Genomic DNA, 27698 nt, shown 5'->3' on the forward strand with positions numbered 1-27698 from the left:
ATGCAGGTAATCAGACTGAAGAGCTAGCATGTGGATGGCACATGGCATGGATTGAACAACTGGCATCTGAAGATGGAAGAAATGATGTTTTGAATATAATGTTTTGTGTTATGGTATCAAAGAAAAGATATAATGTTTTGTAACGAATGTTTTAAGTTAACGTTTCCGCAAAAGTTTTAATTAACTCTGATTTGTAAGAACTTTGTTTATGAGAAAATCCGACGCTAAAGTAGGGCTACCGGGAACGGGGCCTTACAATCATGCTGCGAGAGCTTGACCTGTTGAAGTTATCTAATGCAAGGAAAGAAGTTGCACATCTTGAGTTGGAAGCGGAAGTGAGTTTGAAATTCAAATGGTTGAAAGAATGTTGTAACTATGAAAGTGATTATGAAGATTTTCCAGACAATTTGGAGTCTGATGATGAACTTTAAGGTAAAATATAAATTCTTTAGATATTGTTGTTAGATTTAAGTAGTATATGGTCAACACCTCTTTACACTTTTTAATAACTAAAATTTGGAAGTTAAGATTTATTGGTTAAATGTAACAACTTTACTAATGTTTATATGTTACTAACTATTATACATGTTGTTTTGTTTGGTTTATATTTTATATAATCTGCTATTGTGTTGTAACAATTTTCAGATTTGTTAGGAACATGGATTTTCTTTTGGTTGAAGTTTTCAAGATGTTGATGATGGTTTAATAGCAAAGAACATTATTAGTTATTTTGTTAATGTGTTTTGATGGTTATGTTCAAATTAACTTCTTGTAATTTGTAAGTTTTAATATTAAGACAATGTATATCTGTTACTTTTTGGTTGTTATGCTGATGTGTTTAGTGACAATGTAAATCTATCAAGTTTTAATAGTTAAAGAAATATTATGTTTGTTTAAATTGATGTTTAAGTTGATTATGTTTAGTGACATGTTATTCAACACGCGTGTCACGCGGGTCTATACCCTAATAGTTATAATATATAAATACAATATTTAATGTGTAATCAAAATCTTTTAGCAAAAAGAATCCACAATCTAACTACACTATTAAATAAATAAACTTTAACTCAACTTGATCTCTTCCTATTGGTGGTTTTTTAACTTTCCATGTATATCTACCACTTCTATATTTTTCATGTGAATAAATTTTTTTTAAAAATAAATTACAAAACTAGACAATCAATGATTATTAATAATTCATGTGAATAAAAAAAATTCTAAATAAATTAAAATACTAGACAATCAATGATTATTAATAATTATTAGTTTTTTTTTTAAATCTGGTCAAACATCATAATAACCTATTAATGTAATTATGATATTAATTATTTTAATTATTATAAGAATTCAATAACTTACTAAATCATCTCATTTATATTATATAAATCTCAAGATTAAAAACTCTAATCATTTTAATCTCTCTCTCTCTCTCTCTTTGTTTCCTCTCTATTTCGGCTTATTCCTCCACCGTCTCCTATATTTCGGTAATGGCCGATTTTGTTATATGCTTTTCCGGTAAGGTTCTATTGTTTTCCAGTAATGTTTTATATTTATTTTAATTGTTATATGATTTTTTTATAATCTCTTTAGGTTGTTGATGTGCTAAAAGTAGTCAAGTAAAAACACGTTAATCTAGACACTAAGTAATAAATTCTAGACTCTTAAACTTAACTAAAACTACTAACCTGCAAGTGTACCGAGCGACTCTAGTACAGTTTATTAAGTCCGGATATCGAACCCACAGACTCTTTAAATTAGGTAAATTAACTAATTAGACTTAACTAACTGACACGACTATTTATTTATTTATTATTATTAAAGGGAGATTTTGTAAAAACTAAAATTAATACTAACTAATAAAACTAATGGCGACTTAAATCAAGACTTAATTCAAATGATGACGAACAACCACCTAGGCTAGAATCCCTTATGTATCAATTATCAAATGGTTGGAAAATGCTAAGTTATGGAATCAGGATCTTAAACTATTCACTTAATGGGAAACTAAACAGGACCCTTGACCCTTCTCAAGAAGACATCTATGGAATCCTAATAAGCTGTTAAAATTACCAGTTTTAATTAGACTCCCTTACGGTCGCTAATTTATTTTATGAAAAGTGCCTCAATAAGAAATCCTACCTTATAGCGCGGAAATCAAAGGTAGTTTAAAGAATTCCCTCGACTAGATAAACAAAGCTGATAAATCAAACCTAGACGGAGTCCTTACGAAGAAATAAATCTAGCAATTTAAACAACCAAGACTTACCATATAACCTATCACCTTACAGCTATTTAGATTAGCAGCACACTTAAGTCTACTTGATTTATTAATATTGTTCCTATGGTATTATTGCAAATCAACCATAAACTAGTCAAAAACACACAGTAGATGACTTAACAGAATCCTATTATATGACAGACAATCACCAAAGAAATTGTGAAACAATAAAATTTATCAAACAATCCTAAGCACACATATGCATCGAATGAATAACAATAAACCTCTTACTTAATCATAAATCCATAAACGAAAACAAAATCCAAACCAAAATCCAAAATCAACAAAAGTTCATCACAAGCCTAGGCGGTCTAAGGGTTTAGCCAACTACTATACTCAAGAACAAACCAAAGTAAATAAGTTTAAATAATGAATTCATGGCAAAGACAATAAATTCAAACCGAATAATAAAGATGTTTGAATGAGTAGGTGTTGAACCCGGACGTTCTCTGCTTAAATTTCTTTCTTTTTTTTTTTGCTTTTCGGCTGCCCAGTTCTATTTTTGCGTGACCTCCAAATCTCCAAAAACCCTTCTGACTTGCAGCCCTCTTTTCATTGTCTTTCAATACCATTTTTAAAACCTCTAGTCCACCGCCTTCCCACCGTAAAGGCTTTTTCCAATTTTTCTATTAATTCCTCTTTGATCCAAGCCCACTGTGTAAATATTAATTCAGCCCAATTATAATGATTCTAATCATTAACTCATTTAGCCAGGAAGTATCCAAACTTCAAATTCACATGTCTTTATCTAAATTTAAATTGAATTATTATATTTAAATGACAACATACGTGTGGGTCTAAATTAACTTTGAACATGTTGATAAATATAGTAATATGAAATATATTAAGATTAAATCATCGGTTCTAATTTATTAAAAAATATTCCATTTTAGCTCGTTGTCTCTTGAATCTTTAAAACTTTCATTATGAACCAATAAGAAATATTATTCCATAAAAACCAACTCAAAAGTGTAGAGAATATGTATATAATAATATATATATATATTTTAGACCACATCAGTTGTAAATCAAAATCCAAGATTAAATTGATATGTTGAAGTTATTACGGTTTTCCTGTAATGTTTTATATTTATTTTAGTTTTTATTTTACTTTGTTATAATATCTTTAGATTCTATATCAAAATCCAAGATTGAATTAATATGGTGCAGTTATTACGGATTTTCGGTAGTGTTTTATATTTATTTTAATTGTTATATGATTTTGTTATAATCTCTTTATGTTGTATATCAAAATCCAAGATTTAATTTATATGTTGAAGTTATTACGGTTTTCCGGTAAGGTTTTATTTGATACTATATAATATTATTCCTAATGTTATTCAGGTAATTATATTTTATACTCTATTTGATAGTCTTATCATATTATTCCGGTAATGTTTTATATCAATTACAATTATTTTTGTTTCCCGTCTTTGTTTGTATTTATATTTAATTATATGACTTTTTTTTCTTATAATATCTTTAGATTATATATCAAAATCTAAGATTAAATGGAGATCTTCGCTATTTCGTTTTTTCGGTAACGCGATTAAAATTTTCCGGTTGTAAATTATAACATCAATTTTACATTTTTTCACATAATTCAAATCTTCCACAATTTATAATTTATTTATTATGTGATATTAATATCATATTTAATTTTATCATTTCAGGTTATTGTCTCCAACTTGATATAGCTAATTTAATGGATTGAGGATTGTTTGATAAGATGCCTTTTATTTTTGTTTAATATTGATGTATATTTCTGTTAGTATTCATGTATTTATTTTTTTTCATAATTTATGTAATTCAATTTATTATTATATAATCTGAAAATGAAATTTAGTTGATTATTCTATAAGAGATTAAATTATATATAGTAAAATAATCAATTTTATATTGTTGTTGGTCAAAGTCTAAATAAATCACCAATTTCAACGCAATTTAAAACATTATTATACTTTCTAATATTATCTTACTTTGCATTTATTAGATTTATACACATTTAATATGACATGCTATAAATCGATTTTCCCCATTCAAATGTCATATATATATAAATATATATCAATCAATCATACCCAGTGAGGTCCCATCAACAGTAAAAACTATAAGTAGGGTATGGGAGGGTGGGATGTAGGCACACCGTACCTCTATCCAAAGGGATAAAGAGGTGGCTTTCAGAGAGACCCTCAGCTCTAAAGTACATATGTATGAAGTAATACAAAGGAAATCAAAATTTAAAAGTAATTAATATAGAAATTAATGGTAGTAATAATAATAATAATAATAATAATAATAATAATAATAATAATATATGGAAAGAATATACTATTATGGTGTGTGACTAAAATAAGGTAAATAGAAGCCCTAAGGTATTCTTTTCTCCCCTAAAAATCCTTAATTTTAATTCTATTTCTCCACGAATTCCTATCCTCAACCATGTCCTCGGAGAAGTTTAGGTCTATCAAATCATGCTTAATCCTCTCATCCCACGTCAATTTAGGTCGTCCTCTACCCCTCCTCCCCTCTATAGTAATGTTTTCTACGGATCTAATAGGATTCGTCGTCTGTCTTCTCTTCACATGTCCAAACCATCTCAATCTCCACTCTCTTATATTGTCTGCTATGTTCGCTACCCCTAATCTCTCCTGAAACACATCGTTTCTTATTCGGTCTAACCTTGTGTGCCCACACATCCAACGTAGCATTCTCGTTTCTGCTACCTCCATCTTCCGCACGTGGGCCTTCTTGAAGGCCCAACAATCCGTTTCATATAGCATTGCAGGTCTAACTGCAACCCTATAAAATCTTTCCTTTAGTTTAGTTAGGAAACTCTTGTCGCACAATATACTTGTGGCTGCTTTCCATCTACACCATCCTACCTGTACTCGATGGGTCACATCACTGTCTAATTCCCCATCGCTCTGAACAAATGATCCTAGATACTTGAACTTCGTTACTTGCGGAACCACATGCCCTTTAATGGTGATCTGCGCGTCGTCATTGTCATTTACCTCCCCAAAATCACAATGTAGGTACTCCGTCTTAGAGCGACTAATTCTTAAACCTTTTGTCTCTAAGGTTGTTCGCCACTCCTCAAGTCTCATGTTTAGATCTTGTTTTCTTTCCCATATATATGTGTATATATATATAGGTTTAAGTTCAAGAGAGAAATGATATTATTGCAAGAAATGTGATAAATGAATATGGACCACTAGTTTTGTTTTAAGTTTTAAATGTTTAAAAATAAATAAAAAAGATGTAAATACAACAATAAATGCAGTATCTCTCTCTCCAATTAATACAACTAATATAACCATAATAAAACTCTATCTAATTAATATATCTAACTAATTTAACTATAATAATTAAAAAGATAAAAACACTACTTTAGTTTTATTTTTTATTTACACATTTTTCATTTTATTCAAAATAAATACAATTTATTCATATAATACTATTTCATTATATTAAAAAATAATTTCCACTCAATATATTAGCATATATCAACGTATTTTTTAACACTAAATATCAAAACATAATATATATATTTTTTCAATTGGTATGCGTATAAAAATTATTGTCATAAATAATAAAAAAATATCATACAAAGGTGTCAATTAAATGTAAACAATAAATATACAACCTACACTTGTTTTGAGCAATAAAAACGTACAACATACAAAAAGCATATAACTTACATATGTAATTCGATATCAACAAGTATATAAACTACACAAAGATACACATACTTACATATGCGTAGGTCATACGTTATTCGTATGTAAGCTATATGTTTTCTTATTCTTAGAACAAGTGTAGGTTATATATTTTTGTGCAGGTTGTATATTTTTTATTGGCATTTAATGCAAACATGTGTAGAGATAGTTTTTTGTATTATTCATCACAATGTAACTACGTGTTGATAAATATTGATATGTTGAGTTTGAAGAAATTGGTTTTGAAAAGAAATTAATGTATGAATAAATTGTATTTGTGTAATATAAAATTTTCGTATGTAGGTTATATGTATTTTGTGTGTAGGTTATATGTTTTCGTATGCGTGTGTATTTTATTGATGATGAATTTTGTGTATAGGTTAAATGTTTTTCGTGTGTAGGTTATATGCTGTCTTATTCTTAGAACAAGTGTAGATCATACGTTTTTGTGTAGGTTGTATGTTTTTTGTTGATATCTAATGCAAACACATGTAAAATAGTTTTTTGGTATTATTCATCATATTGTAAGTATGTGTTGATGGATATTAATATATTGAGTTGGAAGAAATTAGTTTTTGATAGAAAGATATTTTAATGTATGAATAAATTATACTTGTGTATAATAAAATTCAAGAAACAAAAGTAAGTTATAAAAATAAATGAGTTCTTAATATTTTCTAATTATAATAATTTAATTAGATATATTAATTAAATAGATAAATATTATGGTTTATTAGTTATATTAATTAAAGAAAGAGAATAATTAATATTTTCTTTATTTTGCTTTAAGCATTTAAAACTTAAAACAAAACTAGTGGTCCATATTCATTTCTCACATTTCTTGCAATAATATCATTTATCTCTTGAATCATCCCCTATATATATATATATATATATATATATATATATATATATATAACTGAATATCAAAATTCAATTATCACAATTTATATGAAATTTAAAAAAATATGTTATAGAGTTTTAATTTCACCATTTGATAAAAAACCAAATTTGAATAAATTAACGATTTGACTCAATTTGACCATTTATATTTAATAGGTTTAAATAATATTTACATATTTAAACATAATTCTCATTCATAATTTGACTAATTTTTTTCAACCCTTTTTAGTTTTTTGAATATCATCCATAATTATAAACCCATTTCATAATTTTCAATATTCATGCCTTAAATAAAAAAAATATTAGTTTCTTCTAAATATTTCAAGTTATTATGAATTTAATGTCAATTTCAACTAAATCCCTTAAGTGAATAATAAAAAATATTTATTTAAACTATTTTGAAATTAGAATTCTTGACCACTTATATGAAGTTTACAAAAATATGTTATACAGTTGAACTTTGACCATATTTTCACAAACCGAATTTTAAGAGGTCAACCATTTGATTATTTTTATTAATATGATTTGACTCTAATTTTGGTAAATTTGGACATTATTATAATTTTAATAATAATAATTTATTCTCATTTCTATTTATATGATTTTTATCAATACATTTTTTCTCATTGTTCTCATCAATTTATATATTGATGTAAACTTATATGTATCTAAACGATTTTCAAATTCAAATTCTCAACATTTATATGAAGTTTACAAAAATATGTTATACATTTATATGATTTTAGTTCAAACGCGCATTTAAGTTAACAAATATTTTTTTATTATAATTTTTTAATTACCGCGTTTTAATTAAGGTAACCAACAAATTATTATTATTAATTAATTAATGTATTTACGTTTTTATAACTATTCTTATAATACGTGTTTTAGTTATGTTAATGTAACATCCCGAAGTCTCAAAGAATAATATTTAAATATATAATTTATTTATGGCACAATAATTGCTCAGATAAATAGAGAAATAATAAATTAATAAAATAATTGATAAAAGAAAGTCTATGAAATTATAAACGAGTGTTAATAGTTAATTAATATTAAATATGGAATGAATTATGCACTTAATTAATTAGAATGGATCAATATGGTGGAATGAGCCTTAGGTCCATGGGCTTTGAGGAGTATAAATATCTCCTTAAAACCATCCTAAAACCCTTATCCTCATTTCCATTTTCCATAATCTCTACACACACTTAAGAACACACACATACACCTCACAATAAACGGCCAAGAGAAAGAAAGAAAGAAGAAGCTAGATCGAACGCTAAATATTATTAGATCGTCCATATACAAGATAGATCCAAGATTATGGTCCATAACTAAGCCAAACGACAACAAATGAACACGAAAAGGTATGTTCTTGATCCTTAAAGATTACGTTTTCATTAACGTTTAGCTTTGAAACTTAGAAACAATAGTAGATCGTGTCTAAACGAACATTAAAGTTGAAAACTTGATGTTAAAATGGAACTTAACGAACTCGTACTATGAACGGCTCGTTTAAAATGAACCCTAGATCTAGTCTTGAACATTTTAAGCTTAAAAGATCCAAACTTTATGATTACCCGAGTCAAGTCTTACCCGGAAATGATCACGAGAGCGCTTAAAGGGAAAGGTGGCTTCATGTTAAAGGTTTGTATGTAAATAATAATAATAATAATAATATATATACGAGCAGTGGGTAAGACCCAACAGTAGTTCAAACCCAATTAAACCCACCCGTCCCAAACCCAGTTCAATAGGGAACCGTCAGGTCATCGTTATGCCACCATCGATCACATTCGGACTCGAGCCTAATAACAATCGCATACAATAGAAAGAATCGCATACAAGGACTTAGAGGAATACACGGCTCGCTTACAAACACATATACACTCGCACACAATCTATGAAATTCGAATACAGTTTGCAATAAATATGTATACAAACTTCGCTTACACCCAATTCGATTACAATAGAGCCTTTCACAAACCCGATTACAATATGTATAAACATAATCACATACATTGAACCTCGCTTACAATACACATACCTGTAACTCGCATACAACCTCTGTTCAATTACAAACCCTGTAATCAATTACATACAAGTACCAGTTCTAATCGAATACAGTAGGAGTCGCATACAATAATAACAATCGCATACAAATAACCCGATTACACCCAGATTCGTTTACATTAATAACTCGCTTACATGGGATACTCGATTACAATGGGAGCTCGATCACTTTATAAATCGCTTACACTGAAATATCGATTACAAATAAACTCGCTTACAACCTGAGTTCGATTACAATGAACTCGAACACCTTATCCTCGATTACAATAGAAATCCGATTAGAACAGCATCGATTACAATGAATCCTCGATTACAATGGAGATCCGATTGGAAGGAGCCTCGTTTTCTTGTAGCGGCTGTAAGGGAAAACAAGAAGGAGGAAAAGGAAAGACCCGATGGTTAATTATAGAGAGGTTGGGCTTGTAATTTTTATTTATACATACGGCCCAAGATCTAGCCAAGCCCAAATACAAACCCGAGCCTTACGAAGTGATTTGATTACCTTGTAATCAATCTCGTAGAGAACACGAGGGTATGTGTGCGTGAAAAGAAATACTCACTTAAATATGCACATAAGATTTCACGTGGAGGCCCACAAGCATGGGATAACCTGTGTGTCCAATACATACACACATACGTCTAAATAGGAGCATACTTATAAACATATGACAGTCTTTAAGGAGGAACGTGAACCCGATAAAGAAAAGACTGAAACAGAAATTAAAGAATATTTAAATAATCAAAGTCTTAAGATAATAATAAAATATTTTAGAAAAGAGAAAATAATAAGAAAATAATTAAAAACCTTACATTAGGGTTTGTAAGAGAATATAATAAGTAAATGTCATCTAAACAAGGCCAACCGTTTACACCTGATGTAGCTATTGAAATACAAATAGAACGAATATTAATATGTGTACCCTATATACAGTTAGCAGACACAACTAAAGAGGGGAATTACGATAAATGGAGAAAGAAACAGGATCCAGGTGAGTTTCTAGCCCAATTTCCTTGTTATGTTTTCGGGGCTGTGTGCATACTCGATGTGACAGTTAATACACTTACCTTAAATGGTAAGTGTATGCCATGTATGATATACGTGATATATACGATTGATTGCCTGTCGGTACGTGAACGATCTTCGGATATTGCACGTACTGTCAGGTTATGAATAAATATATGAATATTGTATGTAATGTAAGAATGACATATGGACGTTATGAAAGAAAGTTTGTCGGTACGTGAACGAGTTTCGGATATTGCATGTATTGCCAAGGGAAGAAATTAGTTCCTTACATGGATATTAAATGATAGTTTATATACAGTGTTCCTTCTATGGATAACTAGTAGTTGAGACGGGAATATCAACTTCCGAATGTGATGACTACATTAATTTGGTTTTATTTTTTTTTGTAACATAGATATGATATGAGTTGAAACATTATGTTGAGAAGTAATTATTCCCACCTTCGATCCAGGCTCCATACATTTTCTTTATTTAAATTTTAAAAAAATCAAAATAAATATGAAATCAAAGTACAACTAATATAACTTCAAATATACCAAACCTGCTACAATATTTATTACTGGTGCACTAATAAAATATTTTTAATCATATTTTCCCAACTCTCTAAATTTGACATCTATAATATAATATAATGATGTCAATGCACATGCTAATATTTCACCTTTATCCACATGATTCCTTAATTCCTTAGGAATGAGGAAATTTAAAAATATTATGTGCATAACACCATGTATCTAATCAAATGCTGCAAATGCCTAAGAAAGCTACATGACACAATACACCTTCACCAAATGCTTGCATGTGATTTCATGTTCTACAATCACATATATGCATAAGAAAAAGTATATATCAAATTATATAATATGAAAAAACACAATATCATTTTAGGATTCTTTTGGCGTAAACTACCACCTCACACAGTTAAATATGCTCAAAATTGTACTGATTCATTGGACTAATTTGAGTAAATCCAAATTGATCCGTTGATTAATTTAAAATGACCAGAGTGAACCCACGTACATATTTTTTGGCCCAAAATCAACGTACTCTATAAAATGTGATAAAGAGCCATTCTTCCTTTGGGTAACGGGTCAGGATCAACAGGTTGGGCTCACAACCACTTTTTGTCCTTTGGTATATGAATAATTAATGAATTATTAGTAATTACTAAACCAATAGGGTTACAATAATTATCTAAATCATTTTGACCTGTTTGGCCCGTTCAACTTATTCAACATATTGAACGGGAATGTGATGAATGTATTAATTTAGCAACATTTTAGGAGTACGGGTTAATGGTAATAGTGAATAGAAGCGTGTTACTTCATGTCACAATTATATATTATGTGTTGAAACAAAAATGCAACATAATTTGTTATGCACCGACTTTAGACATCAGTCAACTTGTGTTTCAGATTAACGTTCATTAAAGTATTTCATTTATTTCTAAACTATTTGAAAAATAAAAGATTTAAATGAAGGCAATAGGCCCTAAAGTTGTGTAATGTATTAAAACTTAATAAAGGTAATAGGTAATTTGTATGTATTGCTTATCAGCCGCATTTTAGTTTTGAATGGTATTTTGTAAAACAAATGACTCTTCACTCGTAATATGTTTAAAAACTAAAATATAATATAGATATCAAAACAATTATCATATACATTAGAAAAACTTGACATGTCAGTCATCCATATGTATTTTATAAACCCACTGAATACCACCCGACATTTGATTTCCTAAAGCGATGATCACGCTAGTTGGTGAAATGCAAGTGACCCTCGGATCACAAGTTGTTGGGTTGGCACCCCGTACGTGATTTCGTACTCGTCCCAACCACTCTTCACAGCTACACAATCGTCCCCTGACACGATGTAACAATCCTCGAATCGTTTATTTGTGCAAGAATCTGAAACAAAGCTTCATTCAAGTCAAACAGGTTGGTTGACTTTGAAATTTATGCTTGGTTAATTCTCATATTTAAAAAAAAATGGGTAATTACTCAAAATCTTTGTCACAAAATACAAAAAGCATAAAACGATTTAACTTCTTTGCAACTTTGGTAATCTCAAGGAATATTTGAGGAATTAAAGTAATTGTAAGGTTATCGAAAAGTATAATCAAAGAACTGTCACTTAAAATAGTTAAAACCCAACTTAATTAACTAAATCATTACACTTGAGATCTAGCATGACCGCATAAGAAATGAAAGATGTTAGAAAGCAAACTTGACCCGCACTCTGATTCAAAATTAACCAAAACAGTTATTCCAAAACTGCCCCTACCTTTAGCCCGTATTCTGATCCACCCCTCCATCTTCCCAATTTGCAACCTGTTTTGTCCCGTAACTAAAAGATAACGTGACATTGAAACAATGAAGCTTAAAGCCCGTAACCCATTCCGTCTCATTAGCTCGTAAGTATTGGCAACTCAATAATCCCATTAGCATATAATCTTGATCCAAAAAGATATGCAGAAAAAATTTTATACAACAAAATATTGCTTATAAAACAAATCGGAGACTTTTTACCATACATATTGAATATGCCATGCAACTATCACTGCAAGTTAAGCAAAAAAAAAAAATCAAAAATCAATAGTAACAAACCAATTTAGCTTCATCTTCAGCTAAATTTTCTGGCATAGACTTTATAAATGCTAAATTATAGTTGTGAAGATGTTCACATTGATCTAACTGATTGTGAATGAATAGTAATACACAAATTAACCCTGAATGGAGTGCATCCCATAATGACCACAACCCAAAACCCCAAAAACAATAGTGGCTGTATTTTTAGTCAATGTTCTCAATATCTGCATTAACATAATTAAAAAGTCACATAACACTCACCTAGTTGCACAGTTTGAAAACATACAAAAAATATACATTTAAGCTATTTAGAACATATTGTAACAAACATATATTTCTCTCTAACCTCTCTCTAGTTTCTCTCTCTAAAAACTCATTTGAGTCTTTATTATCTTTCTTATTTTTCGGTGGGTTGTTTGAGGGTTCTCTCAAGTCTAGAAAGACTAGCTACTTGAGGTTCAGAAGATTTTCAAGCCGAGCTCCGCCTTGTGTTTGAGGTTCTTACTGGTCTTGCTGAAGATCAGCCATACACTCCCCCCATTTATGGTATCAGACCAGATTTGATGCAACCCACCCAACAGCAGCACACACAACAATGGTCTTAACCTTGACTTTTTAAGAAATCATACAAGTCGAGTTAACATCCAAAATTATGGCAACAAAAACATGGAAAAACCAAAACCAAAAAAACGAAACAAAAACCCGGAAATACCAAACCAAAATATTGGTTTTGGTATGGCTTTGCGTTTTGTGACAAACCAATAAAAGCGTAACCAACTTGTATTGACATAAAAAGGCGTGATTACTGTAAAAACAGTAAAACCCATAACCACTAAAGCCGAATCGACCCATGCATCTATCTAGAAACTTAGGAAATAGCTCCCTAACAGTAGTTTAGTTATGCATTATATATAGTTTGAAATTGCATGTGTTATTAATGCATGTTAACAGTAGATTGATTTCTTGTTTCTAATGCATCTCAACAGTTGGTTAAATATATCATCATTTGCTAATGTTTGTTTCCAATCCATATATAACACTTGTGAATTGGTGTTTGTTGCTGATGCATGATGAAAGAAGGTTAATAATAGTAGGTTAAATATAACATCATTAGTAGCCCAATTGGAAAAATCGGAAAAAAACCCGAATCGAACCCAAAAACCAAAATAGAACTTCCTTGAAAAATCAAAAAATCGGTTTTTGGTTCTTGGTTCGATTTTAGCCCTAATAAATTTAGTGAAATAATCAATAACAATGAAAAATCGATTTGTGTCGTTACCTGTAAAGTCGATTGGATGTAAGAATCGAGCACCATGCGAATCTAGCAATTCTTGAACCAAACAAACTAAATTTTACATATTAAGTATGCATATGCGAATAACTCGTCAAGCCGTGATACGTTTTCTTTTAGAGGTTCTTTTTTCAGTTGATGTATTGTTAAATTCATCACAACCTATGTAAGCATTGCTGATAAATAATATATATCTAATGGGTCAATTAAAGTAATATATGATCATTATGGGGTAAACTTTATTTAAAAACATAAATGTACACTTTTTTAGTGAAAGTCAGAGGTCTTTTCCTCGCCAGCCCATTTCCTTCCACTGCTTAGAAATTAGACAATGAAGCTTTCCATAATGCAATCAGTGATTCCTAAATCGACAATAAAATAAAACAAAATACAAGTATGTGTTTATGTTCCTCAAATATAGTACAGGTATCATCATATTAACTGAAATGCACTTACTTGATGTTTTGGAACTGAGCTATCATATGCAATAATCCGTTTTGCACTTTTGCAGCCTCATTAAGCAATCCTCCTGTTAGCTTTAAAGGATAAATTAGCATCAAAATCAAAGATTTATGACATGTTAAAAGGTCGATGTATTTACACGTTTAGTTATTACTTAGTGTAACGCCGTTGACCTGTGCACGAGTCAAATCAAATGACGGGCGAGAATTGTCTTCGGTTACTTGAGCACGAACACACAGATTCTGAGAGCATTTGAACTCCCCTGGAACTCAGATTCTCTGTTGAAGGAACTCGATCCTGCAACAGTCAGCCACAATTGCAATTGACTTTTCCTGGTCAAACTTTGACAAAAAAAATAAATCAAATTGACTGCTTGCCACAAATTCAACAAACAGACCTACCAAGTGATCCATCGGGAGGAAAAAAAACATATTCGACAAAGAACCAAGAACCATTCCCAAACCACATATTCAATAATAAACCCATAAACCGTTTTGTAGAGCATTTCGCAATCCAATATATCATGGCTAAGCATAAGTCGGGTATAACCAAAAGAGCGGACCTAAAAGGACTGACAGAAAACTAAACCGAACGTACCTGCTATTTATTTGGTTCTAGACATGAAAGAATCGGTCTCGGGTCGCTTCGTGGCGGATCTACAAAACCAAACCCATGAAGATTACACAAACCATTTTTTGAACCATTAGTGAATCAAAGAGTGGACCCTAGCAACGGGCTAAACTTGACCTGAAAATAAAAACCTGTTATTAATTGACTCGTTAACGGGATAAATTTGACTTGATAAAAAAAATCTTTTTCTATTACCCGTTAATGAAACAAAAAATTGATCCCACTACGAGTTAAATTCGATATGTTAATAAACTAAAGAAAAAAGAAGAATAAACCATTAAAAAACACAGGTTGACCTTTCATAGTTGCGGGCTTCTGATCTAGCTCCTGCACAATTTGTCTCACATCTGCAGCTAATCCAGCTACACCGTGCATCAGATAACAGCTACACCCTGCATCAGATAACATAAATTAAACACTTTCTGAAGCCTAACCAATACTTTTACTTGCTTACTGGAAGTATTTCAAAAAACTACATGATATTTAACTTTCCATGCTCATAATGTAGCACCATTAAAACACAAATATACCTTTGAAATAGACAATATACAACAATCTGTGACATAATTTTAATTTACGATCACAGATTGACGATGAACCGAATTGACACTAAAATCAGAAAAAGGCAACATCATCTTCGACACAATCGGCTTCTCCACTCCCTATAATCCAAAAATTATTCAAAATAATTCTTAAAAACAGAGTTAAATGTTTAATTTAACTTTGAGGGTTAAGCAGACGATAAACTTGTTATATTTCAAAAATCATCTTTATGCTATATTTTAGTAACAGACATTAAAAAATAGCTCAACACAATAATGCCCTTGGAATATTGTTATTTTTTTAATCCCAGTTCATAAATGATTAAAATAAAAAAAAAAAACCCAATTCAACATTGATAAACTGAAGTACCTTTGTTCTTGAAGGATGTTGTTGAAGCTGTAACAGTTGTTGTAGAAGCCCTCTTTCCCTAATTTAGGTATCCAATTAGCCCTACTTTCGTCAACAAAGATCGAAACCAAATTCACACAAATCAATCACGCAATTGAAACCTAAACCAATCAAATCAACAACTTACCGGTTGTTATTAACCATGAGAAGCAAGATCTTATCCACCCTAGGCCGAAACACCGTGAGTTGTGTTTTAGTTTAGATTTAGTGATTGGGTCTTTCCTATAAACATTCAATGATTCAATCAAATTACAGCTCACATAATAACATGAACATATTCACCTTTGGTGACGTGATTCAATCAAATTCGTCTTCAATTAATCCCAAATCTTCCTATATTTCTGGTGACGTGACCGCTAGGAGCATACGAAGAGGTGTGAAACTGGAGTAACCTCCATCAAAACTGTCATTTATGTGTATGCGGAAAGAAGGGGAGAAAAGACGTGGTATGGAGCTAGGTAACCACCATGATAATTGTATTATGAGTTTTTTTTAAAGGGCTTAGATTTAATTTTAGGTTAGATCAATATCTCATATTTAATTTCGTTCTTCCCTGACCATATAATATATAGAGTTCCTTTCTTTGGATAATGTATAGTGTTCCTTCTATGGATAGCATAGTGTTCCTTCTATAGAAAGTATATAGAGTGTTCCTCCTATGGAATATATATATATATATATATATATATATATATATATATATATAGTATGGGTGATAGTAGTGGTTCTTTTAATAGATATTACATGACGATCCTCCTATGGATATTTATACTAGGTTAAGGTAGTAATACGTGCCTTCGGATACTGGAAGAATGTATGAGAATGAATTGTATGTTACGTGATTAACTAAAACTCACTCAGCGTAGCTGACTTTTAGTATGCACGCAGGTGAGTAGGATGAGGCAGCTCGCTTGGGGGGAACACGTGGCATTGAATGAGAGGCTGGCATCGGAAGACTCGAGACGTTTATCAGTTTATGTTTAATTACTTAGTTTTTGAAAGACAAAGATGTTGTTTAAGACAAGTTACGTAATGTTTTATGAAAGTTTTTATATTTCGTGAAGTTTTAATAAACTCTGATTTGTAGAAATGTGTTTATGAGTAAATCCAACGTCCAAATGTGAGGCACTGGTAATGGGGCCTTACAGTTAACCAAAAATTACTTATTAATTAATGTATTTCTTTTTCTATCGAAATTTCTATAATTTTCATGTTTTTATTAAGGTAAACAAAAATTACTCATTAGTTGATGTATTTTCGTTTTTTATACAATCCTATAAATCCGTATTTTAATCTTTTAATTAAGGTCACCAAAACATGTTTAAAGTCATTGAACAAGAAGTATGATCCATAATTTATGAGGTTAAGAGTGAATATGTAGTTATAAGTGAAGCAAATAACATTTTGTCTTTCTAAATTTTGATGATTGTCGGCAGATTACAAAATGGGCAAAGACACATAATATCAATTATCTCAAAGCCAAACACTTTAATTCTTACTAGCATTTTGAAACACCCAATTTTTTATTTTTTTCTTTATAATACTTTCACAAAATATATCAGAGTAGGTCCCAGTTTACATCCAAAAATCTGTCAGAAGTGACTTTTATTTTATAAGAATATATATTATACAAGAAAACATATATTTTTAAAACAAACTTTATTATACAAACTATTAAACACGAGAGTATGGTTCTTTTGTCAGTCCAGTTCCGTCCATGAAGCTTCAACCATCTAGGGGTGTTTTTCCTGAAAACATTTTAAAACATATTTTTATTAGCTTTCGCTAAGTAAGTACACCATTTTATAAAAATATGTTTTATTTTCATTTGAAATTTAACACCAAAATTTCTTGGAATTTCAACTCCTGAAATCCTTATTTTTTTACTCCACCTTATTATTTGGGAATTCAACACCCGAATTCCTTGGGATTTCAACACCCGAAATTCTTAATTTTACTCCTCATTATTCTTTGGAAATTCAACACCCGAATTTCTTATGAGCTCATTTATATCCCATGAGGGTTATTTACTCCCCTTTTTTATATTTGGAGTTCAATACCGAAACCCTTGAGATTTCAACTCCCGAAATCTTTTATATATAGTATTAAAAATTTGGAGTTTCAACTACCAAAACTCTTAAGACTTGTAACCCATATTTTTATTAGAGGCATACCACCATATTTATGTTAAAACCATAGCCTCTTTTTAAGCCACACATTAATTCACATACTTGGACCCACAATCATTCTCAAATAATCATATATATGCATATCAAAATAAACATATATAAAACGCTTGTAAAAATACATGATTATGGTCCGTGTACTTACCTCTAGGTGTTAGAAACTCAGGTGTAACGATAGCTTCTAAATATACTACAGCTCCTTGATTCTTGCTCCAAATATATTTGTATATATCTCTTAACCTTTTTGAATCTTTTTGTGTATTCAAATTAAGGGGGATAGGTATAGTGCACCTATTCTTTTCCTTGCTTCAAACTTATTCCCACTCATTTAATTTAATAGTTTGGTGAGGTTTTTATTCAACTTTTGGCTAGAGCTCATATATATACTCACACTCAAAAACTTACTTTCTTGTTAAGAAATTTTCCGATAAGATTCCCCCTTTTTTTTAATCTTAGGATAATATGATAAATATCTTAAATATGGCCTGACATTAATATCCTTACTTCATCGTTAAGTTTACAATTCGTTTCAATATTTATCGTATTATTTTCTTACATTATTATTATTGTTAGGTTATTATTAATATATAATATGTATATTTTTAATACACACGATTCACACAGTGCACTTTCATTTTCTTATTTTATATTCATTTAATATCTTTTAAACGATATTCAATAATACCCGAATACATGTCTAAACACCTCATATTTCAACGAGTCGTTTTACTCGCTACTTACTCCTCTACTAATATTTGAAATATATATTTCAAATACTTTATTTTTTATCCACAAAATAGGATGTTACAAATCTCCCCCACTTAATTAGGATTCGTCCCCGAAACCTGTATATACCTCGAATAACTCAGGGTAGTACTTTCTCATTTCATCTTTGGCTTCCCATGTGGTATCTGAACCTCGCCGATGTTTCCATTGTACTTTCACTTGGTTTATATCTTTATTTCTAAGTTGCTTAACTTTACAATCAAGAATCTTTACTGGCTTTTCTATATAGTTAAGCTTATCATCCACTTCGATGTCATTTAATGGCACAAATGAAGTTGCATCGGCCAACATTTTCTTAAATATGACACATGAAATGTGTTATGGATTCCGTTTAATTCTTCCGGTAAATCAAGCCGATAGGCCACTTGCCCCACACGAGAAATTATCTTAAATGGACCAATGAACCGTGGACTTAGCTTGCCACGTTTACGGAAACGAATCACTCCTTTCCATGGAGAGACTTTTAACATAACATAGTGTCCTACTTGAAATTCAATTGGGCGTCTCTGTTTATCAGCATACGACTTTTGTCTATCCTGAGCCGCTTTCAAATGTGCTCTGACTTGATCAATCTTTTCGTTTGTTGCGTTTACCACTTCTTTTTTTTTTGCGAGTTCTCTTTAACCAACTTCTCCCAACATAATGGAGTTCGACATTTTCTACAATAAAGCATTTCAAATGGTGGCATCCCAATGCTTGAATGACAACTATTATTGTTAGAGAACTCTGCCAGAGGCAAATACTTGTTCCAACTACCACCAAAATCAATAATACAAACACGAAGCATTTCCTCTAAAGTTTGAATCGTTCTTTCACTTTGTCCGTCGGTCTGAGGATGATATGCTGTACTGATTAATAATTTGGTGCCCATTTCCTCCTGAAATTTTCTCCAAAATCTTGAGCTAAAACGTGTCTCTATCTGACACGATAGATACTGGCACCCCGTGTCTTGACACCACCTCATTTATATTTACTTCTGCCATTCGTTCTGAAGTACATTTTTCATGAATGGGTATAAAGTGTGCACTTTTTGTCAAACGGTCTACAACTACCCATATCGTATCATGTCCTTTGGCTGTTTTTGGAAGTTTCGTTATTAAATCCATCGTAATGTGTTCCCACTTCCATAAGGGAATCTCTAGAGGTTGCATCTTTCCATATGGTTTCTGGCGTTCAGCCTTAACTTGTAAACAAGTCAAACACCTTTCCACATATTTAACGATATTTCTTTTCATACCAGGCCACCGGTAGTTTTTCTTCAAGTCATTGTACATTTTGGTTGCACCTGGATGAATTGAATACTTTGATTGCCTCATCTAGAATGATCGTTTTAATTGAACACGACTTAGAGCATCCATAACCCATTCCATACATTTTTCCTTATAATTTAGCTAAAAAACACAATTCCACAAATTTATCTATCATTTTTTTAAAATTCTTTCACATTCTATTCTCTATTCATATCCATAAATTAATTCTTTATTACTTTTTCTCTTTTGTCTTGTTATATAGTGAATGGTGATTGGAGGATAGATGATATATTATATGATATGGATCAAAATTGAGTCCCTATATTTAGTATTTTACTTTAGTTGCCATATAACTCATCCATATAATAGGGAATGGATTGGAGAGGTGATTTTGATGGTTTTCTTAATATTTACCATTAATTATATGGGTTTAACAATTTTAGAGAATGGGTAGAGAATGCTCTTAGGAATCCAAATACGTCCAAAATGAATCTTAACTCCTTTATCATTTTCTTCCAAATGTCGGACTTGGCCAACAATTCTTTCGCGCATTAAATTTTCTTCTTTTAGTGCTTCCTTTTGTGCAGTTTTAATTTGGTCAAATAAGTCCGAATTTACAATCAGTTTATATGATTGCACCTTAATCGGAGAATAATCCTCTTTTCGGCTTAAGGCATCAGCAACAACGTTGGCTTTTCTTGGGTGGTAGAGTATTTCACAGTCATAATCTTTAACTAATTCCAACCACCGACGTTGTCTCATGTTTAACTCTTTCTGATCAAAGAAATACTTTAGACTTTTATGATCAGTATAGTAGTACATTTTGTTCCATATAAATAGTGTCTCCAGATCTTTAGCGTAAATACTACTGCTGCTAATTCGAGATCATGGGTCGGGTAGTTTGCTTCATATGACTTTAATTGTCGTGATGCATATGCTATCACCTTCCCTCTTTACATAAGAACACAACCCAATCCAACACGTGAGGCGTCAGAATATACTACAAAGTCTTCTGTTCCTTCGGGTAAAGCTAGTACGGGAGCTTTAGTTAGCTTTTCTTTCAAGATTTGAAACGCCTTTTCGTGTTCTGAGTTCCATTCAAATTTGGAATTCTTTCGTGTTAGCTTTGTTAACTGGGAGGCTATTTTCGAAAAATACTGAATGAAACGCCGATAATAACTAGCTAAACCTAGAAAACTTCTTACTTCAGTTGGGGTCTTTGGAGGGGACCAATGCATAATAGATTCTATCGTGATGGGATCTACCAAGATACCCTTTGCATTCACTACGTGACCCAAGAATTGAACTTCTTGAAGCCAGAATGCACACTTAGAAAACTTTGCATATAGCTTTTCTTTTCTTAATGTATCAAGAACCTCGCGAAGATGTTGAGCATGATCTTTTTCGGTTCGGGAATAGATTAGAATGTCATCGATGAACAAGATGACGTAACGATCAAGCATAGGCTTACATACTCAATTCATAAGATCCATAAAGACTGCTGGGGCATTCGTTAAGCCGAATGACATCACAACGAATTCATAATGCCTATAACGAGTACGGAAAGCCGTCTTAGGTACATCTTCTTATCGTACCTTTACTTGATTATATCCCGACCTTAGATTGATCTTTGAGAACCAACTAGCACCTTGCAGTTGGTCAAAAAGATCATCAATTCTAGGCGAATGATACCTATTCTTGATGGTCAATTTATTCAATTCACGGTAATCAATGCACATCCGCATGCTACCGTCTTTCTTTTTAACGAACAAAATAGGTGCGCCCCAAGGTGAAGCACTTGGGCGAATAAAGCATTTGTCCAAAAGATCTTGTAGTTGAGACATCAACTCCTTCATCTCGTTTGGTGCCAACCGATATGGCGATTTAGCCACTGGTTTAGCCCCTGGAACTAGATCAATTTAAAACTCGACTTCCCTTTCCTGTGGAACTCCCGGTAACTCATCAGGAAAATGTAACATCCCGAAGTCTCAAAGAATAACATTTAAATATATAGTTTATTTATGGCAAAATAGTTACTCGGATAAATAGAGAAATAATAAATTAATAAAATAATAGATAAAAGAAAGTCCATGAAATTATAAACGAGTGTTAATAGTTAATTAATATTAAAAATGGAAAGAATTATGGACTTAAGTAATTATAATGGATCAAGATGGTGGAATGGGCCTTAGGTCCATGGGTTTTGAGGAGTATAAATATCTCCTTAAAACCATCCTAAAACCCTTATCCTCATTTCCATCTTCCATAATCTCTACACACACTTAAGAACACACACATACACAACACACACATACACCTTACAATAAACGGCCAAGAGAAAGAAAGAAAGAAGAAGCAAGATCGAACGCTAAATATTACTAGATTGTCCATATACAAGATAGATCCAAGATTAAAGTCCATAACTAAGCTAAACGACAACAAACGAACATGAAAAGGTATGTCCTTAAAGATTACATTTTCATTAACGTTTAGCTTTGAAACTTGAAACAATAGTAGATCGGGTCTAAACGAACATGAAAGTTGAAAACTAGATGTTAAAATGGAACTTAACGAACTCGTAACTATGAACGGCTCATTTAAGATGAACCCTAGATCTAGTCTTGAACATTTTAAGCTTGCAAGATTCGAACTTTATGATTTCCCGAGTCAATTCTTACCTGGAAAGGGTCACGAGAGCGCTTAAGGAGAAAGATGGCTTCATGTTAAGGGTTTATATGTAAATAATAATAATAATAATAATAATAATAATAATAATAATAATAATAATAATAATAATAATAATAATAATAATAATGAACGAGCTGTGGGTGGAGACCCAACCCGTGACCCACATATGGTCCAAAACCCATCTGCCAACCATGGCTATTGTACACCCAAGAGACCCCCACTAATCGATTACCCAGACCATCGATCACACTTTCTTCGTTTACAAATGAAATCAATCAAGGTGTGCCTCAAGTCGCATACAATGTCCAAGATGCTAACTTTGGACTTGATCGCATACAACGGAGAGTCGATTACAGTAGTTAATCGCATACAAATGGTATGTTCGATTAAAAATTAAGATCGATTACAAGAGGGTTTTCGTTTACACTAAGTGAACTCTATTACAATATCAGTGCCCTGCCCTAAACGCATACAAATAACCCGATTACACCAACTAAACTCGCAGTCGATTACAATCAGATTTCGTTTACCCTCCAGATCTCGCTTACATTGTGATCGACTCCGGTAACGCTCGATTACAATAAACTCTCAATTAATTCGTTTACAATCCAACTCGAACACCTTACCATCGGTTACAAGGAGGATTCGATTACAATAAAAGTCCGATTAGAGGAAGCATCGATTACATCTAGATTCGTTTACATTGGACTTAGTCATAACGGGACTCGATTACAATTGAATCGCATACAATGTAAGCGAATTCTGCAGAATTGGAATACTATCTATCAGTCAATCGATTTTGAGGGTTCAATGGCTTGTAGCGGCTGTTAAAAAAAGAGAAGATGAGGAAGATAGAAAGAACTAGCAGGTGTGTGGAGGGAGGTTGGGCCTTGTAGTTTCATTTATTAATATCAAAACCCGGCCCAAAGTTTCGCCAAGCCCGATTACACCCCGAGCCCAAATAAAGCGACCAGGAGTAGCCCATTAGCGAACAGTTGGATCCGAACCCAAGACCCGAGCACCGAATACCCAAAACTAGGCCTGTTCACGAGCCGAGCGGAGCCCGAGCCAAGGCAAGCTCAAGCTCGGCTCGATAATCAATCGAGCTGGCTCGGCTCGAGCTCGAGCTCTTAATCGAGCTAAAAATTTGAGCTTAAGCTCGGCTTGGTTTTAAATCGAGCCGAGCCCGAGCTCTTAATCGAGCTAAAAATTTGATCTCAAGCTCGGCTCGGTTTTAAATCGAGCAGGCTCGGCTCGATTTGGCTCGAGTTTACCTATAATAATAAAAATTATATGCAACCATCAAGCTAAACTAAATAAATATGACGTTAAGATAAACACCAACCAAATACTAACTAAATAAATACATCTAATAACACCATCGAAAACAAAAAATGTTCAACAAGTCTAAACCAAACCAAATACAAAATTAAGCAGAGAAGTATTATATCTCAGTTACTCAGTATATGAGCGGAGGCCGGCGGCAGAGGTGAATATGAGCGGCTAGGGTTAGGGTGGAAAATGGAACGTATACTGATTATTGAGTGTGTGAACTACGAAGTCTCATATATCAATTACTTAGTATATGGAATTATGAATATGAACTACGGAGTGAGAAAGGAAATTGGGCTGGATTAAAGGAAAGCCCATGTGTAAAAATAATTGGGCTCGATAACTATATGCATGTATGTAAATATATATATATATAATAAATTAAAATAAAATAGTTCGAGCCTATCGAGCGAGCTCGAGTCGAGCCGGGGCTAGCTCAGGCTCGGCTCGTTTATAAATCGAGTCGAGCTAGGCTCGGCTCGTTTATAATCGAGCCGATTTCAAGCGAGCTTTCTTCGAGCTTTTTTCAAGCGAGTTTCGAGCGAGCTTCGAGCCGTGAGCTTTTTGAACAGCCCTACCCAAAACCCGCTATAGCTTTGTAAATTTAAAAGACATAGTTAAACCCGTTAAAATTTATAAAACAAAATATAAATAATAAAAGTTTAATAATCACCTCGTTAAATCTAGTTAACTACGGTTAACTTGAATAGAAAGTCGGATGGATACGATTAACATGATTCGATATCTACTTAACGTAGTTAACCCCGTTAGCTCGGTTAAGTTAATTTAACAATCTTCGTTAATTAAGGAGACCCTGCTAGATCATTTAAGACTTAAGTAATGAGCTAGCTTATCGAGCAAGCTTAGTTAACCTCGTTAACTTATTTAACTTAATTCAATAACTTGGTTAACTATGTTAGTCAGTAATATGATAAATTAACACATATTTATGTTAACAGTTAGCTGGGCTCCATTAAAGAAGAGGAATACAGTTAATACAGAACGCAAAAAGGATCCAGGTGAGTTTCTAGCCCCTTTTCTTGTTATGTTTTCGGGGCTGTGTGCATACTCGATGTGATAGTTAATACACTTACCTTAAAAGGTAAGTGTATGCCATGTATGTTATATGTGATAGATACGAATGATTGCTTGTCGGTACGTAAACGATCTTCGGATATTGCATGTACTGTCAGGTTATAAATAAAGATATGAATATTGTATGTAATGTAAGGATGATGTATGAACGTTACGAAAGAAATCTTGTCGGTACGTGAACGATCTTCAGATATTGCACGTATTGCCAAGGAAAGTGATTAGCTCCTTACATGGATATTAAATAATAACTTATATACAGTGTTCCTTCTATGGATAATATATAGAGTTCCTTCTATGGATAATGTATAATGTTCATTCTATGGATAGTATAATGTTCCTTCTATGGATAGTATAGTGTTCCTTCTATGGAAAGTATAATGTTCCTTCTATGGATAGTATAGTGTTCCTTCTATGGACAGTATAATGTTCCTTCTATGGATAGTATAGTGTTCCTTCTATGGACAATATAATGTTTCTTCTATGGATAGTATATAGTGTTCCTTCTATGGAAAGTATATATGGTGTTCCTTTTATGGATAATATATATATAAAGTGTTCATTCTATGGATAATATATGTATAGAGTGTTCCCTCTATGGAGAATACATATAGTATGGGTAATAGTTATAGTTCTTTTAATAGATATTATGTGACGTTCCTCTTATGGATATTTATACAAAGGTAAAGTATTAATACGTGCCTTCAGGTACGTTAAGAAGTATATAAGAATGAATTGCATGTTGCCTGATTAACTAGAACTCACTCAGCGTAGCTGACTTTTAGTATGCACGTAGGTATACATGTTTAATGAGAGAGCATGAGGAGGACACATGGCATGGATTGAATGGTTGGCATCTGAAGATGGAAGAGAAATGATGATTTAAAATAAGATGTTGAATATTATGTTTTAATGAATATATCAACTGTTTTGTATCGAATGATTAAATTGAACATTTCCGCGAAAGTTTTAATAAACTCTGATTTGTGAAACTGTGTTTTTGAGTAAATCCGATGCTAAAGTAGGGTTACCGGGAACGGGGCCTTACAGAAAAACATCAGGGAATTCATTAACAACAGGGACTTGATCAAGTTCCTTTTCTTTTTCTTTTGTATCAATCACGTAGGCAAGAAATGTCTGATGATTGATGGTTGATTAATTTGTATATGTTTTAGTTCGTTTATTGTTTAGTTTTAACTGTTTATTCTAGAACTATCGATACTTCATACGTGTTTATTGTATTTCAGGTCACAGGCATTAAAGTACTCAATTTGGACCTGATGTGACACGGAATGAAGACCCGAGATGTCCAGCACGCAAAACGAGAAGACAAATAAAGTTTGTTGGTGACAAGACCCATCGCGGTACGCGATGGGCTTGCTGAGGACCCATCGCGGTACGCGATGGTGGTTAAATGAAGTTTGACTTTTTGGTCAATCACGATACGCGATTGACCCTTGAAGACCCCGTCGCGTACCGCGACGGGTGGTGCAGACGGGATTTTTAGGTTTATATCTTATTCTTCATAAACAAGAACCCTAACTCCATTTTGACAAAACAAAGGTGATTCCAGCAGCTCCAAGAGGCGATTTCCATCACCATAGCTTGTGCCAAGACCTCCCGCATGATCTATATCATCCGTGTCGAAGATTTGATGATGTCAAGGCTCGGCTAATCTCCTAGAATTGCACCCGGGATGTATAGTTTGTAATCTCTACAGTTTTTCTCATGTGACTAAGAATATTATTGTATTATTATTGATGATTGATATGTGATTATTGATATTTGGTATTTCTGAGTAATCGGTCGGTATAGGTTTACGTTGGTCTGAACGATCTGTTACCAGTTGCTAGATAATTGATCATATGATTGTTTGGTTAGACTGAATACGATAAAACATGCAATTGCCCTTAACTGAGTCACACTGGTAATGACTGTTTGATAACCAGTGTCGTGTGTAAAGTGATTGTTGATGTCTAAGGTTTTATTTGATTGATCAGTTTTTAGTTAATCGTTAATAATTAATCTGTTAGGTTGCATGAGATAACTGTTGGTTGCTTACTTGAATTCCCGGGTGTGATTTGTTTGTTAACTGCTTAATACTCGTTTACTTGTTCGTTTCTTAGTTCTCTAAATTCAAACTATTGCTTGTGTGATCAGCACTAAAAATCATTCACTTCATAATTAGAAATCTGTTATACAAATACATTGACCACATACTCCTTGTGATACGATACCCTATTTGCTCTAAATATTTAGAATAATTAGATTTTTGATTGACTCAAACGACGGTCATCAATGACCATGCTTCATATAACTCCTTACTTTCGCTATCGAGCATATTATAATATTATTTTTCCTTTGTCCATAAACACAAACTTGTTCTCCAGCCGGTGACAGAAATTGAACGATCTTTCTATTACAAACTATAGACGC

The 27698-nt window shown here is 32.2% G+C and overlaps 1 long non-coding RNA gene across 1 annotated transcript; it reads right to left on the reverse strand.

Annotated features, from left to right (window-relative positions):
- Nucleotides 1-15889: 15889 nt before the first annotated feature.
- On the reverse strand, nucleotides 15890-16170 carry LOC143543159 (uncharacterized). Its single transcript, XR_013137027.1, has 2 exons — nucleotides 16056-16170; nucleotides 15890-15970 (listed from the first exon to the last, which is right to left on the reverse strand). It is a non-coding gene; the product is annotated as an uncharacterized LOC143543159 (long non-coding RNA).
- Nucleotides 16171-27698: the final 11528 nt, after the last annotated feature.

Source organism: Bidens hawaiensis, unplaced genomic scaffold (assembly GCF_021521415.1).
Source record: "Bidens hawaiensis isolate Kalapana, Puna unplaced genomic scaffold, B.hawaiensis_p1.1 tig00013074_1, whole genome shotgun sequence".
Lineage (NCBI taxonomy): Eukaryota > Viridiplantae > Streptophyta > Magnoliopsida > Asterales > Asteraceae > Bidens > Bidens hawaiensis.